Raw genomic sequence first — 17,280 nt, 5'->3', positions numbered from 1 at the left:
AGAAGAGGACTGTAGACATCTGTTATATTATTAGAAAAATGGTTAGTACTAATAAAAAAATATTAATTATTATAAATACACTAAATTAAAGAGTGTTGAAAATTTTATATGATTTTCATATTTGCAAATCAATTGTAAAATAAACGAATATAAATATTGTTATTTGAAATGTAAGAAGCATGTGTAATAGAAGAATTTTGACGGGTTGATGTGCTTGGTAATATTTTGATTTTTTTTGTTATTCAAATATAAATTTCGAATTTTTCTCATCTCTTTAACGTTTGTAGAATCTGTAGTGTTATTGAACCAATAAAATAGTAGAAAACAACTTAAAGATGTTTTTTTAGATTAAGTTTTAATATATTTTAATTAATTATTTTTATTTTTAAATAAAAATGAATAACATATTTAAAATAAATAAATAAACCATATTATAAATGCAAAATAAAGCAAGAAGATTATTGTATCACCTAAAATTAATAGCATGTGCAGTAGGTGTATGATGAGACAATGATGTAATATAGTGTTTTTTGGATTTTCTGTTATCAAAATATAACTTTCTATTTTTTCTTCCCTCTCTAGCTTGCATCCATGTTCTTGTTTGATATAATAATAATAATAATAATAATAATAATAATAATAATAAAGTACAGTAATAGAGGACCGAAGGAAACCCTGGAACAAGAGAAAGGGGCAAGCCCCACAAGAGAACCCCAAGAGGCAACAGTTAGTGACAGCTCACGCTGTTACTGTCCCTACCACCCCCGCACCATCAAAGTCGCACGTCGGCAATCTGCCGACGTGAAATAGGTGAAACTTTCACCACCACGGACCCTTCCGTGAGATGCATTGCACCAAGTTCAACCGGAAGGGACACACTGTCCGCTTCTGCAAGGAACCAACCCAACCAGCAGCGCCAACCGCAATTGTGGGAGTAGGTCGTACTTGTTACGGGTGTGGAGCAACGGGACACTTCCGAAGGGACTGCCCGAAAGCAAACAATGGGAATACTGGCGGAAGTGTCCGAGTATTTGCAATGGGCCAGGAGGAAGCCGTTGCAGACCCCACTGTTGTTACGGGTACGTTTCTCCTCAATAACTCATATGCATATATGTTATTCGATAGTGGAGCGGAGAGGAGTTTTGTGAGTCATAGTTTTAAAAACCTACTCAAACAAATCCCTCAATCATTAAGTGAAACGTTTATAGTAGAAATGGCTAACGGGAAAACAGAAAGCGCTAAGGAAATATACTTAAACTGTACCCTCTCATTAAACCATCAATCCTTTTCAATCAACCTCATGCCAGTCTCAATAAAAAGTTTCGATGTCATCATAGGCATGGATTGGCTAAGTTCTCATCGTGCAGACATTTTATGTTACGATAAAGTCGTTCGCCTTAATCTACCAAATGGCGAAGCCCTTGTTATTTATGGCGACAAACCTAGCACCCCTCTTCGTATCGTCTCGTGCATCAAGACTCAAAAATATATGCGAAAGAAATGCCACACGTTCTTGGCACATATCGTGGATGTGAAACGAGGAGTAGAAGACATCAAGAGCGTGCCTGACGTCTGTGACTATCCCGATATCTTTCCTGAGGATCTTCCGGGAATACCTCCTGTAAGGCAAGTCGAATTCAGAATCGACTTAATTCCTGGAGCCACCCCTGTGGCCAAAGCGTTGTATCGCTTAGCCCCAGCAGAGATGCAAGAACTATCCAGTCAACTGAACGAACTTCTCAGCAAAGGATTCACCCGGCCAAGCTTCTCACCTTGGGGAGAACCACTGCTGTTCGTGAGAAAGAAAGACGGATCGTTTAGAATGTGCATCGACTACCGAGAACTCAACAAACTTACCATCAAGAACCGGTATCCCCTACCACGAATAGACGATCTATTCGACCAACTCCAAGGAGCAAACTATTTTTCCAAGATCGATCTGAGATCGGGATATCACCAGCTACGAGTCCTAGAAGGTGATATTCCTAAGACGGCTTTCCGAACAAGATACGGTCACTATGAGTTTGTAGTGATGTCGTTCAGACTAACCAACGCCCCTGTCGTGTTCATGGACTTAATGAATCGAGTATGTCGTTCCTTCCTGGACAAATTTGTGATTGTGTTCATAGATGACATACTCATCTACTCAAAGAGTAGAGAAGAACATGGTCAACATCTGATACAAGTCTTAGAGACATTACGAGCTGAGAAACTTTATGCGAAGTTCTCAAAATGCGAATTCTGGATTAGGAAAGTGGACTTCCTAGGGCACGTGGTCAGCGAAGAGGGAATCCACATAGACCCTTCTAAGATCAAGGCCATCAAGAATTGGGTTGCATCCACAACGCCAACCAAGATTCGCCAATTCCTAGGTCTCGCTGGCTATTACCGTAGGTTCATTGGAGCTTGTACGCAAAAGTTACGTAATTTAGAAGTTGGAAAAATCACATTACGCCCCAAGTAATGTGTTACGCCCCGCGTACCAGAGGATAGGAGCCTCGTCCCATCGTCCAACAGGCTCTCCCATCGGACAGAAGCCCTCCCATCCGAAGTGCGTCATGCATGATGTCTGGTACGCCCAGCGTAACCCAGAGGTACGCCCTGCGTACGTGAGGATTCCAGCCCCTATAAAAGGGATGCGAGGGTTCCAGGTTTCTTTGCTAATTTTCTCTACTTCTCTTGCATTTTTACCTCGTTTTGTGTGCAAGAAATATCCTGAAGTCCTGGTTTTCATATCCAAGTCCCGAAGGAAGTTTTACGCTCTCGAGATTCCCAAGAATCCTGAGAAATCCGCTTACTCTTGTCGAAGTTCTGCTTGATTATTGCCTTATCTTCTTCAACCTGCCTCTTCAACCAAGTGAGTTCATACCCCCATTTCTACGCTTTTAAATACTTTTTAAATGCTTTTAACACATTACGGGGGAGAATACAAGTAAAAACACGATTAATCTTGTGTGAAAACATCTATCTTTCGTTATACATTTCATATTGTTTTTAATAACTATCATATGGATCTGTTAACATGCAAAACATCTTACCTTACTTTACCCTCTCGGAATAAAACATGATTATAAATACTATAAGCTTATTTATACGTTTGCATCATATTAAGGGTAACTATCTTTTAGTATACCATTTTTATACATACAAGAACATCCACCTTTTATTATGCCTTTGTTAACATTGTGAAAAAGGATAATCATTTCAAAAACAACATTATTCATTTTAATATGGGACTTAATTGAGAATCTGCGAGACATTCATCTTCATTATACCTAATAAGGTATTGCTAGAAGTCCTGTTTATAACCAAAATCTCCCGTACGGAGAACGTGACAAGTGTGTATAGATCTATACAGGACTAATGATCTCACACTCTGATTGTTAGCTACAGTCCCCGGAGTGACAAGTGTCATCTCATTTCGCCGCCTGAAGAACGTCGCTACAGGCAAATTATGATAGTACGGTTATAAAAACTCACTGGATAGACAATTATTATGGTATTACATTTTTCACTGGAAAAGTAACAGATGCAGTTCTTTTCACATTTAAATACAAATCTTCTTATAGTTTTGTTTTACAATAAGACTATACATCATTCTTTTGAGCATGTCATAGTTGCTTACAGGTTACGGTCTTGGTCATTTGAGACTGCATTTCACTTATAGGGAAATATAAGATTTTCCTGGTTCAAATACATACAGTTTATACAACGATCTTTCATACTCATTTCATACATTTGTTAGAAAATATTGGATTTTCTGGAAAACATACATGAACTTTCGAATGGCATACATTTTATCAAAACACTACTTATGAATTCACCAACTTTATTGATGACACTTTTTCTTTGAAATAACTTGTATTCACAGAAAAACGCTAAATCAGGTAGCAACTACTTTTGAAGACTAACGCGCTGGCGTTAATAACATATTTTGGGTCACCATATTGTATTTGATATTTAAACATGTAACACATACAATCATGTAAACTTTTCAAATATATTTATATTATGGTGGTGTGTACTTTCTTTACTATTCAATTGTTATGATATTGTACATGACGTCCTCCGCCCACGAACGTTTCCGCCGTTCAGGTTTGGGGGTGTGACACACAAATTTCAGCATAAGGGCATTTTAGTCAATTAACCTATATTAAAAAAGGAAATTTTCGGATTTTTAGGGATAATCAATTCCATTAATTTAAAAAATATGAATATTTTAAATTAATTCAAATTTAAAAATCCAAATTTATTATGTCAGAATGACAGAATGGCAACCATAAACTAGTAAATATATTTTCGATTTTATTCTTGCTGAATATATTTCCAATGCAGATATTTTTTATAATTAACCTGACTTATGAATTCTAGATATTATTCATATACATCTAAGTTAGGTCTATGATTTTATTCTTAATACACGTCCGAAATAAAATACAAATTCATACATATTCTTACATACTAATATCCTTATACATTTTAATATAGTTATATATATTCTAACATATTCTAACAGAATATCCACTTGATTTTCGCATATATACTTGTTGTTGAACTCGATTCCAAATATTTCTCTTGTATGATCAATATTGAATTCTTTCTCCATGCAATTCTGAAAGAATAACATACATTTATACTTGTTAACAAACATTCTCAATGACATTCTAACATAATGCATTTATATAAATAAATTTAGATAGAGTACATTACAGAATGCACTTAAATAATATTCTTTTGCGAATTCTTTTATGAAAAATAGGCATCAAATCGGTGAGTGTTACTAACCTCATTCCAAAAAGAATATTGTGTTTTCTCATTGTTTGAATACACCAAAATAACATAACTACACATATTAACTTCAATTCTAGTAGAATTTCATTTTCGTTCGTTGCTTAAACTTCAATTCCTTAAAAATTCTATCAGAATATTATCTACTTTACTTATAACAGAATATTTCAACACAAGTATAAACATGTTATTGTAATTCTAACAAAATAGTATGTAGTTTAGCTTAACATATTCTAACAGAATCTTCCCAATAAGTCCAACATATCAAACTTGCCTCATTTACACAAAAACCTTCTCCTTTTGACATTATATCAAACACTTGGATGACATGTTTTATTATCAATGTTGAAAAAATGCAAAAGTACAAGCAACATTCAAAAGCATTGATAACAGAAAAAATTGATTCTTGATTCTCGTTCACTTCCAAAATCACAACTAGTATATAGAAAAATTGAGTGCAATTGATGCTAAAAAGATAAAATAATGGAGCTTAACCCTTTTTATCAAAGACAAATTTAGTACAATCAAGTATCATTTCCAAGTGTACTTTCATTTTCTAAAATATTTTAATTATCCAATTAAGATTTGATAACAAAAAGTCAGAGTTATATATCTCACCTTGACAATAGTTGTAAACTGTGATATAACATCAGGAACGTATGATTTAGCTTCTTATGTAGTCATATTAAGTTGATACCCAGCAGTGAGATCATTTTGGCCTTTATCAAATGTGTACAATGTGCTTGAAAACTTGTTCATTTTAGGAAACAAGTCCTTAAAGACATCTCCTGCATCATCATGTATCATATTTTAATGCATAATAATATACAAGTTATTAGCCCTATAATAAATGAATCAAAAAATAGTACCTTTTTGTCGGATTATTTGGGATTTGTTCAAGAAATCAAATAATTTTGCATATCGAATGTCTAAAGAAATCGGGCTATACCCACTTTGATAAATTGTAGTGTTTGGACGTAAAATTGTGGATCCAACTGTTGCATAATTGGCTCCCTGGCTGAAATTTTAATTAATTGCATGGTTCAAATTTTTGACTAACAAACCATTGCATGAAGATTCTGATCATAATACAACCAAATTGCAAAATACATTTGGGGAATCAAGGGACCAAAAACTACAATAAAAGTTTCGTCTATATGTTGATTTCACTCAAATCGATAGATCACTTTGAGCTGATAAGATACGACTTTATGCTGAGAATCATAAATCGAAATGAATTTCACGATCGATGAATTTGAATTCTCAGGGTAAACTACACTGACGATTCTGATAAATTGATGGAGTGTTTTTTTTCGGTGTAGAAGATAGCCAATTACGTACCTATGAAATCGATTAGTAGACGACCATCGCAGTAGCAGCCAGAAGGAGAATGAAAGAAAGTTTTGTCGTAGATCAGAAGCGGCGATCGATTGTAGAAAAACAAGCGGTGGTGAGTTCGATTTAGGGCTAATGTTCTAAATTTATCTTTGCTTCTTACGTGATATCAGGAATATTAGTTATCTACCATAATTAACTATGCAAAGATTACTATAATACCCTTAAATGATTTACTTAATTATTTGTGTTTTCCTAAATTAATATTGGTGCATTCATGACACTCCATAACAACAATGTTATGGACAAAAGTAAGTTTATAATGATGATGAGTTAACCTCAAACCACCTATCCTTTTTGAATCAAAGATTGAACATTTTATGTAAAATGCATGGCCATCTTTTAAAATATATATGAATATGAATATGTAGATATTTTTTGTGATACATTTGCTTGGATTTTGTTTCCCTAAAGGAAGTATAATATAAATTGGCAATAATAAGTAAAATGGTCTCTGTGTTGTATGTCTAAAGAAAAAATATTAATAACTAATAAGATTACATGTTCATCTATTAAGATCAATTTAATTGAGTAAAGTTCATCTTAGTTATAGAAGGATTTCTGGTTCCATAAGTTGATAATACGAACTTTGAATGTTAAATTATCCCTGAGAACATCTACATCAACAATTAAAGTAACATTTGTTGCAGCCATTGATCTGCAAAGAATATATATATATATATATATATATATATATATATATATATATATATATATATATATATATATATATATATATAGTCAAAGTTATTATTTAATAATCAATGATAAAATAACTACCATTATCTGTTTTAAACATAAAATGACCATTATGTCCTTTCATGTTAATATTATGCTTTAAATACAAGGAAAAGTTAACATATATACTCAAAGAAACAGCCAAAATAGACTAAAATTCCCAATAATATCCCTTACTAAATTGATATATATATATATATATATATATATATATATATATATATATATATATATATATATATATATATATAACTACCTTGAAAAGTGATTCATTGCAAATTATAACATTATATTTTTGAAGTACAATGTTATAATTGGGACGTCATTATTTGATTTTTTTTTGGTAAATGAAAGGACATTGGTATAAATCATAATGCTTTTCGACATCAAAAGGTTGTTGTAAGGAACTGTTATAGCAATTTTGAAGAAGTGAATACAATATCAAACGATGATTTTGTAATCAAAATAAGGAAGTACGTATGATAAAAAGATATGTAAGAGAAGACAACAGTTTGTGTAGCAGAATAAGAAGTATAGAGGAGAACGATTTACCAAGGTTGCACAGAAGAAGACGTACAGAGGAATGTAGTGAATGTGTTTTTGTGTTCAGTTCTTCTAAAAAACAAATAAAAGAAAAGGACGTATATATGTCTTTGATATAAGATCAAGTTAAAGTTTTAAATAAATGTAGATTTTTTTTCGGGATATAGTTAAGGAAAAATGTTGTAGTTTAATTGATAAGATCGAGTCAAAGGATATATATATATATATATATATATATATATATATATATATATATATATATATATATATATATATATATATATTAACTTGAAAGAGATAAGTTTTAATAATAACGAAATCGTATATATTAAATGTTGATGTTAATTCCTTCTATAATGAATAGCTATCTATATATGAAAATAATGAATTATTTGCTAAAAATCAGGAATTTGGTTTCCTTATATATATATATATATATATATATATATATATATATATATATATATATATATATATATATATATATATATATATGTGTGTGTGTGTGTGTGTGTGTGTGTGTGTGTGTGTTAAAAGATAAAATAAGATATAATTATAAATCAGAATATGATGCATTTTCATATCCAATCTTCAAAAGTGATTTGGGATTTCAAATAAAAAAAATATATGTTCATATGGATTTTCCATGGTTATAATCACTTATACCAATATAATGCAAAGTTCCTTTTTTGTCATTTTCTTTTTATTATAATGATGATTATTTTGTTCAGAGGCATAATTATCCTGAGTGTTTGGTTTCAATGTTATTCTTTATAACTTTTTCAAGTTTAATGCGTTTACTTTTCAGTCTGTAGTTATGGACTTAAGAGGTGGATGCTACAATATCTCTCTTCCTAATAAAAACCTCAATAAGGTGTCACGTGTCCCTCTTATAAACACTTCCATTCCATGTATAATTTTCTCCCATTCTCTTAGAAAATTCTTCCCGTCCACTGCATTATAAACGAAGTAAGACTCATTAATCAAAAAGTCAAAAGTCAAACAATTCAAATACAATCACAAGCAAATTTGTAACGCCCACATATTCGGGCTAGTCAATTTAGAGATAATAAGTGTTAAAAATGACTTTTTGATAGAAGATTATTTAGCATAAATAATCATAAACAAAGTTATAGTATATGTCACAAGGATTATGTACATATAAAGAACATTGAAATCTGACTTATAGCGAAAAAGTTATGACCCGTCAAAGTTTTGCGACTAAACCGGCACAACGCCGCGTATCGTAAAAAGTGAATTTTTGATAAACTACTTCTTAGCCGTAGCGATCGAAATGAAAGTTGTAGTATATGTTAAACCGAGAGCGTTCATATAGAAAACGTCCAAATATGACTTAGTTTAAGGAAGTTATGATTTTTCTAAGATTTAGCATAATAGTATACATCCCAATAATCGAATTATAGATCGATCGATTTTTAGCCGACACAATCTAAACGAGAATCGAAGATCTCGTTAATAGGAGCTTAAGGATTTTTAGCCGACACAATCTAAAGTTGTAGACTGTCGAAAACGGACGTCGGATGACAAAGTTATGAATTTTTAACGAAATTTAACTGTCTAAGCCTATTAAAATATAACTTTTAAAATAAAGTCAAAATCAGCCGATGGAGTCTAAACGAAAGTTGTAGATCACGTCGCTACCTACGCGTAGATATAAAGAACGTCAAAAACGGAGCTTATATGTGAAAGTTACAGAATTTAGAAGATAATTAAATTATGGGTTAAGATGCGAGCCTGGCATGTGGCACAATCTCGGCCCCACCTTCTCCACGGCTTTGAACGAGATCGCGACATGTGGCCGGAGTAAGCCCTGGAGCGCCAGAAGGCTTTGAACGAGATCTTCCCCACCTTCTTCCCCAAACCGTCAAGGCTTTTCCCTAGCACCTCCTAGGTGTTAGTAGCGAGTCCCGGAGCGCCAGAAGGTTCCAAGAATAAGAGTTTTCGGCTCAAAAGTTATGCCGCATAGAGCCCTGTTCCTCGTTAAACTCCCTTGTAAGTGAGTTATGCTTACCCTACTTTAAGTATAACTTATGATGAAGTTCATTAACGTTATTATGAACCTATAAACAAGATTTATCAGTGATTCCAAATCATTATACTGATTGAGCTACTTACAGGGAGGATGTTTAGGATGTGATTTAGTAAGGTGTTTAAAGTGGGATTTCCAAACAATATACTTCGTATACCAAACGGACCCTACCTCTGATATGATCCTACCTGGTTGTTCCTTACTTGATAGATCATGAAAGTAGACTTTGAGTTAATGATGAATCTAGAGTAATAATTAGTTGCAATAAATATTAGAATAAAAACTTAGCGATAATAATGCTAGGTTTCGTCGAAGGAAAAGACGATTGTTGGAAGCGAAGCGCTGCCCGAACTTCGAGTCATCACTTTAACAAGTGAGTGCATAGTTACTTTCATCTTACACATAGATATGAAGTATTTAATATTAATACATGCTATATGTGCTTATTATATGTGTTCCTGATATCTATGCTAGATGAACGATTTATACAGGTTTTACGTGATTTAAACTGTATATGTATTTTCATACCTATAAATATATTGGGTAAAGATGGGTAGATGAATTATGAGAAATGAAAGATGATATAGATGATGAAAGGTGAAAGATGATGAGAATCCTTGACTTGAACGATGATCCAGTCATCTAGTAGAGTATAGATGACAACCACGGACTATTCTAGACAGTCGAGTGGAATGCTAGCAGGCTCGCAACCTGTAGGTGTTTGTGAATGACTTGTTCACCAGATGTACTCTAAAAACCCTGACAACTATGTACTTAGTGCCTTATAAGTGAACGTTTGCAGCTATGGATTTAGGGCCCTATAGATGAACATTGACAACTATGGACTTAGTGCCTAATAGATAACATTGGCAGTTATGGACTTAGTGCCTAATAGATAACATCGACAACTATGGACTTAGTGCCTGTTGGATAAAACTTGACAGCGATGGACTTCGTGCATATTCCTTAGGTCAATCCTTAGGAATGAATGAATGAAGAATAGATGATTCTTAGGGTAGATCCTTAAGAATAAAGAAGATAATGGGGATGAGAAGTTGGGTTAATTGTTTAATGATTAAACATAATAATTATATTATTTTGGGTTGAAAACTCACCAGGTTTCCCAACCTGACCCACTCAGTTTATTTGTATCATAGGTGTCGATACGAAGATACATTAAACTGAGAGATTAAAGGAGATGTAAATCGTTAGTGTAAATGAATGTAATGTCTGTTTATGCTTGTGTTTCTATATTGACGATGACACCCCAATGTTTTAATATAAACAAAATACTTTTTTTCGGAAATGCTTTGATAATATCTTTATCATGTTTTCGGGGAACAATTTCCACAATATTATTCTTTAAAATGGATACTCTAATTTTTAAATAAGCATAAAAAGTTTTAAAATGACTGTGAATTTGGAGATGTCGCAAAATTTAAATCAAGATATTAGAAAACAAAATTTTCTATTTCTAATCAATATTTTCCCGCCTATACCTTCTTTGACGAATCCACACATTTTCTTACTAATCAGCAAATTTGTTACCATATTATGCTTGCATTAAACTTCATTTTAAATATATCATACATCATATTGCATAAAATCAGCAATGGTTATTTAATATGTTTATCTTTTTTCTAATATATTTGCTTCATAATTGGAATTAAATCGATTACAATATTAACTGCGAATGATTTCTTTCACTTATAAATTCAAAACCCCAAAATTCTTTTCCACAATTTGACTTCCTGTTGCTTCATAGCTGAACCGAAAAATACTTTGCAATTCTCGTAAAGCATCCCCAAACAATTATGTTGATTTTTGTTATCATGTATTCTTATTTTGATTATTTATATATTCTTCTCCTTCTGTTCCTTTTCTGTATATGTTATCTTATATACAACCACGTTTAATAGATTAAAGTTTACTTATACCATCAAACATTAATTGTTCTAATTATTCAATATTTTTATATCATTCTCTGTAAACTACATGTTATTGATTTTGTGCAGAAACTAGAAGTGCACAAAAACATTTTTTTCGGATCTGGTTTGGTTTTAAAACTGATTTGGATTGATCAACAAAGTCAAAACCGACATAACCCAAAATGGTTCAAATTCAAACCGAATTAGAATCAAAATAATTCGAACATATAGGAATATTTTTGTTATGTTCATCAGGGCTTTGAATTTACATATACTTTTCATCAAATTTATATAATTATGTATTTCTTTCAGTTAAATGGTTGCTCCCAGTGTCACGTTGATTGTTGATGTGGATGCGCTGAGGTACAGTTTGACTCTAAAAGTTTGTGTCATAAACTGGTGGAAACATATGTCATTCTACAATGATGATATTTGGTCCATTGAATTAATCTTACTTGATGAACATGTATCTTACACTCTACATATTAATGAATTTTTACAAATACACATTTAAGTACATTTACTTATGTAGTTTATCATATATTAATTTTTTATATGGGAGCAAGATCCAAGCTACTGTCTACAAAAGAAAATTGTATCAATTTAAAAATATATTAACGAATGGGTCGGCTTTTTACATCACAAGTCCAAGTTTTGCATTACAAAAGCCCGGTAGTTTCAAATTAACTCTTAAAGATCAGAAACTAACCTTTGTCCAAGATATTGTTGTTAAAGAATGTGCATAATTTTCTAGATCTAAATTTGGATTTTCATTTGTTGAATATCAATATGTACTCTCATTGCTACATCTTCAAGATACATCCGTTGGTTAGTTAGTATCTATATTTTTAATTATAAACTAAAATTTTAATTAACCTTAATTATGTTTATCTGTTTTATATTATCTCTTTAAATTTCAAACAACTCTTCATTTGTTTGTTTTTTTCCTTTTACATATGTTACTGGATTGGTAGTTGCTATTAGTGAGATGATGAGGGCTAATTATGATAAGTCTAAACACAGGCTAACCATTCACATCCAAGATGCAAAGTTTGTTTTTTATATCTTTATATTTGTAGACTATATTATGTAAAAAAAAATGACTTTTATTAAACAATTATTCAGTGCTTTGTAGCTTCGTGTAATTTTGTGGGGTGATTATGTGTACAAGATGCAACATTACATAGATAACGATCCACCAAATCAACATGTTGTTATACTTCAGTTTGCACATATTAGTGTTTGGAGAGGTATATTTTTTTTATTATCAACACACTTTATCATCTATGATTAGTAAACTTACTATTATTATTTTTCTTATAGATCGTCCGAGTGTTAACACCTACTTTACTTCTTCAAAGTTGTTCATTAACTCCGACATCGATGAAATTACTCTTTTCAAAAAAGGTAACACATTTTCATGCAGGTTTTATTTATACAAAAGTTCATTTTAACAATACTAAAAATGATCACCTTATATAATTTACAATTTAGATGGGGATGATCGTCCCGGTTCGTCTTCAAATACGATTTTTGTTATTTAATCTAAACAACTTTTTGCATTCGATGATTTCATAGTTAAAACTAAGCAGAATACTATTGTTGAGATTTTTCAACCCCTTGGTGTATTTATTTTAATTTTTTAAACTTATAGATTGATATATCTTTTTTTTAATCTCTTTAACTATTTATGTTTCAATAGTTTGCAAATTTCATTTTATATATACTGTAAATACTTGTCTATATAGGAATGGAAGATAATAACTATATGTCTATATGGATCAAAATTAATCTTTAACATACAAATATTAAATTGAAATTTATCTGAATAATGTTGCAATAACCTTTTTAAATGGTTTGTGATGCTATATTTGTATAGACATATAGTTATTGGAAGGTTATTGCAGCATTATTAAGGTAAATTTCAATTTAAGATTTGTATGTTAAAGATTCATTATGATCCATATAGACATATTATTATTATCTTCCATTCCTATAAAGACAAGTATTTATAGTATATATAAAATGAAATTTGCAAACCATTGAAACAGAAAAGAGATTTAAAAAAAAAAAAAAGATATAACAATCTACAAGTTTAAAAACTTAAAATAAATACCTCAAGGGGTTCAAAAATCTCACCAATAGTCTTTAGCTTAGTTTTAACTATGAATTCACCTAATTCAGAAAGTTGTTTAGACTCAATAGCTGAAATCGTATTTGAAGACGAATCAAGACGATCATCCATGTTTAACTGTAAATTATATAAAGTACTCATATTTAGTACTGTTGAAATGAACTTTTGTATAATTAGAACCTACATGAAAATGTGTTACCTTTTTTTGACAAGAGTAATTTCATCGATGTCGGAGTTAATGAACAACTTTGAAGATGTAAAGTAGGTGTTAGCACTCGGGTGATCTATAAGAAAAATAATAATAATTAGTTTAGTAATCATAGATGATAAAGTGTGTTGATAATAAAAAAATATACCTCTCCAAACAGTAATATGTGCAAACTGAAGTATAACAACGACATGTTGATTTGGTGGAATGTTATTTATGTAATGTTACATCTTGTACACATAATCACCCCACAAAATTTCATGGAGTTGCAAAGCACTGAAAATTCAAAAATTGTTTATTAAAAGTTGTTTTTAACATAATATAGACTACAAATATAAATATATAAGAGAACAAACTTTGCATCTTGGATGTGAATGGTTAGCCTGTGTTGAGACTTATCAATATTATCCCTCATCATCTCGCTAATAGCAACTACCAATCCAATAACATTTGTAAAAGGAAAAAAAAAACAAACGAATGAAGAGTCGTTTGAAATTTTAAGAGATAATATAAAGCAGATAAACATAATTAAGATTAATTTAATTTTTAGTTTATAATTAAAATTGTAAATACTAACTAACTAACAAATGTATCTTGAGGATGTAGGAATGAGAGTACAAATTGATAGTCAACAAATGAAAATCCAATTTTAGATCTAGAAAATTCTGCACATTCTTTAACAATAGTATCTTGGACAAATGTTAGTTTTTGATATTGAGGAGTTAATTTGAAACTGTTGGGCTTTTGTGATGTAAAACTTGAACTTGTGATATAAAAAGCCGACCCATCCTTTCATATATTTTTAAATCGACACATAAATTTTTTGTAGACGGTAACTTAGATTTGCTCCCCAATAAAAAAATATATGATAAACTATATAAGTAATTATACTTGAATGTGTATTTGTAAAAAATCATTAATATGTAGAGTGTAAGATATTTGTTCATCAAGTAAGATTAATTCAATGGATTAAATGTCATCATTGTAGAATGACATATGTTTCCACAAGTTTATGACACGAACTTTTAGAGTCAATTCAGATGAACATAACACACATATTCCTATATGTTCGAATTATTTTGATTCAAATTTAGTTTGCATTTGAACCAGTTTAGGCTAGGTCCGGTTTTGACTTTATTGATCAATCCAAATCAGTTTTAAAACCAAACCAGATCTGAAATAAATGTTTTTGTGCACTTCTAGGTTCTGCACAAAATCAATAGCACGTAGTTTACAAAGAATGATATAAAAATATTGAATAATTAGAAAAATTAATGTTTGGTGGTATAAGTAAACTTTAATCTATTAAACGTGGTTACCTATAAGATAACATATACAGAAAGGATCAGAAGGAGAAGAATATAGAAATAATCAAAATAAAAATACATGATAAACAAAAAAAAGTCGACATAGTTGTTTGGGGATGCTTTACCATAATTGCAGAGTCTTTTTCGTTTCAACTACGAAGCAAATGCGAAAGACGTCAAATTGTGGAAAAGAATTTAGGGGTTTTGAATTTATAAGTGAAAGAAATCATTCGAATTTAATATTGTAATCGATTTAATTCCAATTATAAAGCATATATATTTGGAAAAATATAAACATATGAAAAACCATTGCTTATTTTATGCAATATGATGTACAATATATTTAAAATGAAGTTTAATCCAAGCATAATATGGTAACAGATTTGTTGATTAGTAGGAAAATGTGTGGATTCGTCAAAGAAGGTATTGGCGGTAAAAGATTGATAAGAAACAAAAAAAAAATTGTTTTCTAATATCTTGATTTGAATTTGATTGTGATTGTATTTGGATTATTTAATTTTTTACTTTTTGATTAATGAGTCTGAATTCGTTTATAATGCAATGGGCGGGAAGAATTTTTGAGAAAATAGAAGAAAATTACACGTGGAATGAAGGTGTTTATAAGAAGGACACGTTACAACTTAGAGAAGTTTTGATTAGGAAGAGAAATGTTAAAATTAATTTTTGATTTATGTTTTACATGTTTAATATCCTATTTAAATTAACCAATATGTATAACAGATTGACAATTCAAAAATAGTAGCATTAAACTAATAATAGTTTATACCAACATTATATTTAAATTGATAAATTATGTTGATAGTTAAATAGTTGACATTGAAATTAAAATATTAAATAATTTTAATATACTAAAAAAATCACTTTTTTATATATATATATATATATATATATATATATATATATATATATATATATATATATATATATATATATATATAATTTTAGGTACCCAAATTCACCATACTGCTTCATTTTGTATCATGTAAGTATTATAATCTTCCAAAGTTTTTAAAATTCAACTCCTAACTTGATTTACTTCTAAAAAATTTAGAAATTTCACTATTATCTTTCTTTTATTTAATTTTTATTTGCAACTACAATATACATAACCTGGTTGGTGATCAGCAAAAAGATGTGACGTAGGAGGAAAATAATAGTGAAATTTCGAAAATCATAAAGTAAATTAAGTTTAGGGATTGAGGTTTAAGAACATTGCAATTCATATATGATAAAAAAACGACGTAGTATAGGGGGTTTGAGTACCTAAACTTATATACCTTGTAGGATATATATTCACTTTTTTCATATATATATATATATATATATATATATATATATATATATATATATATATATATATATATATATATATATATATATATATATATATAGGCTTAGGTTATTTTGTTAACACTAATTATTGTGTTATTGTATTAATCATTGTGGGCCAATGAAATATGTAATATTTAAATGAAAATGATTTTCATAAAATATATTTCAAATAAATGAAAAAGTCTTCACATTTAATGAAAAATGATTAGGAAGGGTATATGTGTACATTTGTCCTCTCCATTAAAATAGGAAACTGCTCCATTTTCATAACTTCCCACGCATAATCCCTACAACTACGCATAAGTCTGGATTCCACTACCCTCTATTTTGGAACATGAAATCAATGAAAATCTTCTATAATCAACCAAAAATAGCGGTAGATTGTGTTGTTTTCTTAGTATAAAGTGTTATAGTATTGAAGATCGTTCAAAGAACGTGTACTGTGATCGTTCGAAAAAAAAATAGAAATTGCAGTAGAATGAAAAATACAAGGACGAGTTCTTTTAAATCGAAATTTAAGAACACACAAGCAACGACCTTGAATCTAGATGAAGACGATGATGATTTCGTTACTCCGCCAAGAGGTATTTTTTTAAATTTTTTTTAAGGTTCAATGAGTACAGAATATTCTTCTGGAATTTTTGGAAAATGAAGTAGATGCATGTGGTTGTTAAGTTCGTTTAAGTAACAAATAACAAAATTCTGTAAAAATGGAGTATTTTTTTATTAGGGTTTTTTGAATTTGGGGATTTTCTACACGAAATTTAAATTTTTATTGTACATATATTGGTAATGTGATTCTTGAAGAAATTGTGTTTGTTATTATGTATTTTGTT

This window comes from Lactuca sativa, chromosome 6 (genome assembly GCF_002870075.4).
Source record: "Lactuca sativa cultivar Salinas chromosome 6, Lsat_Salinas_v11, whole genome shotgun sequence".
Classification (NCBI taxonomy): domain Eukaryota; kingdom Viridiplantae; phylum Streptophyta; class Magnoliopsida; order Asterales; family Asteraceae; genus Lactuca; species Lactuca sativa.
The sequence above is the reverse complement of the archived record's forward strand: the minus strand, read 5'-3'. Positions refer to the sequence as shown.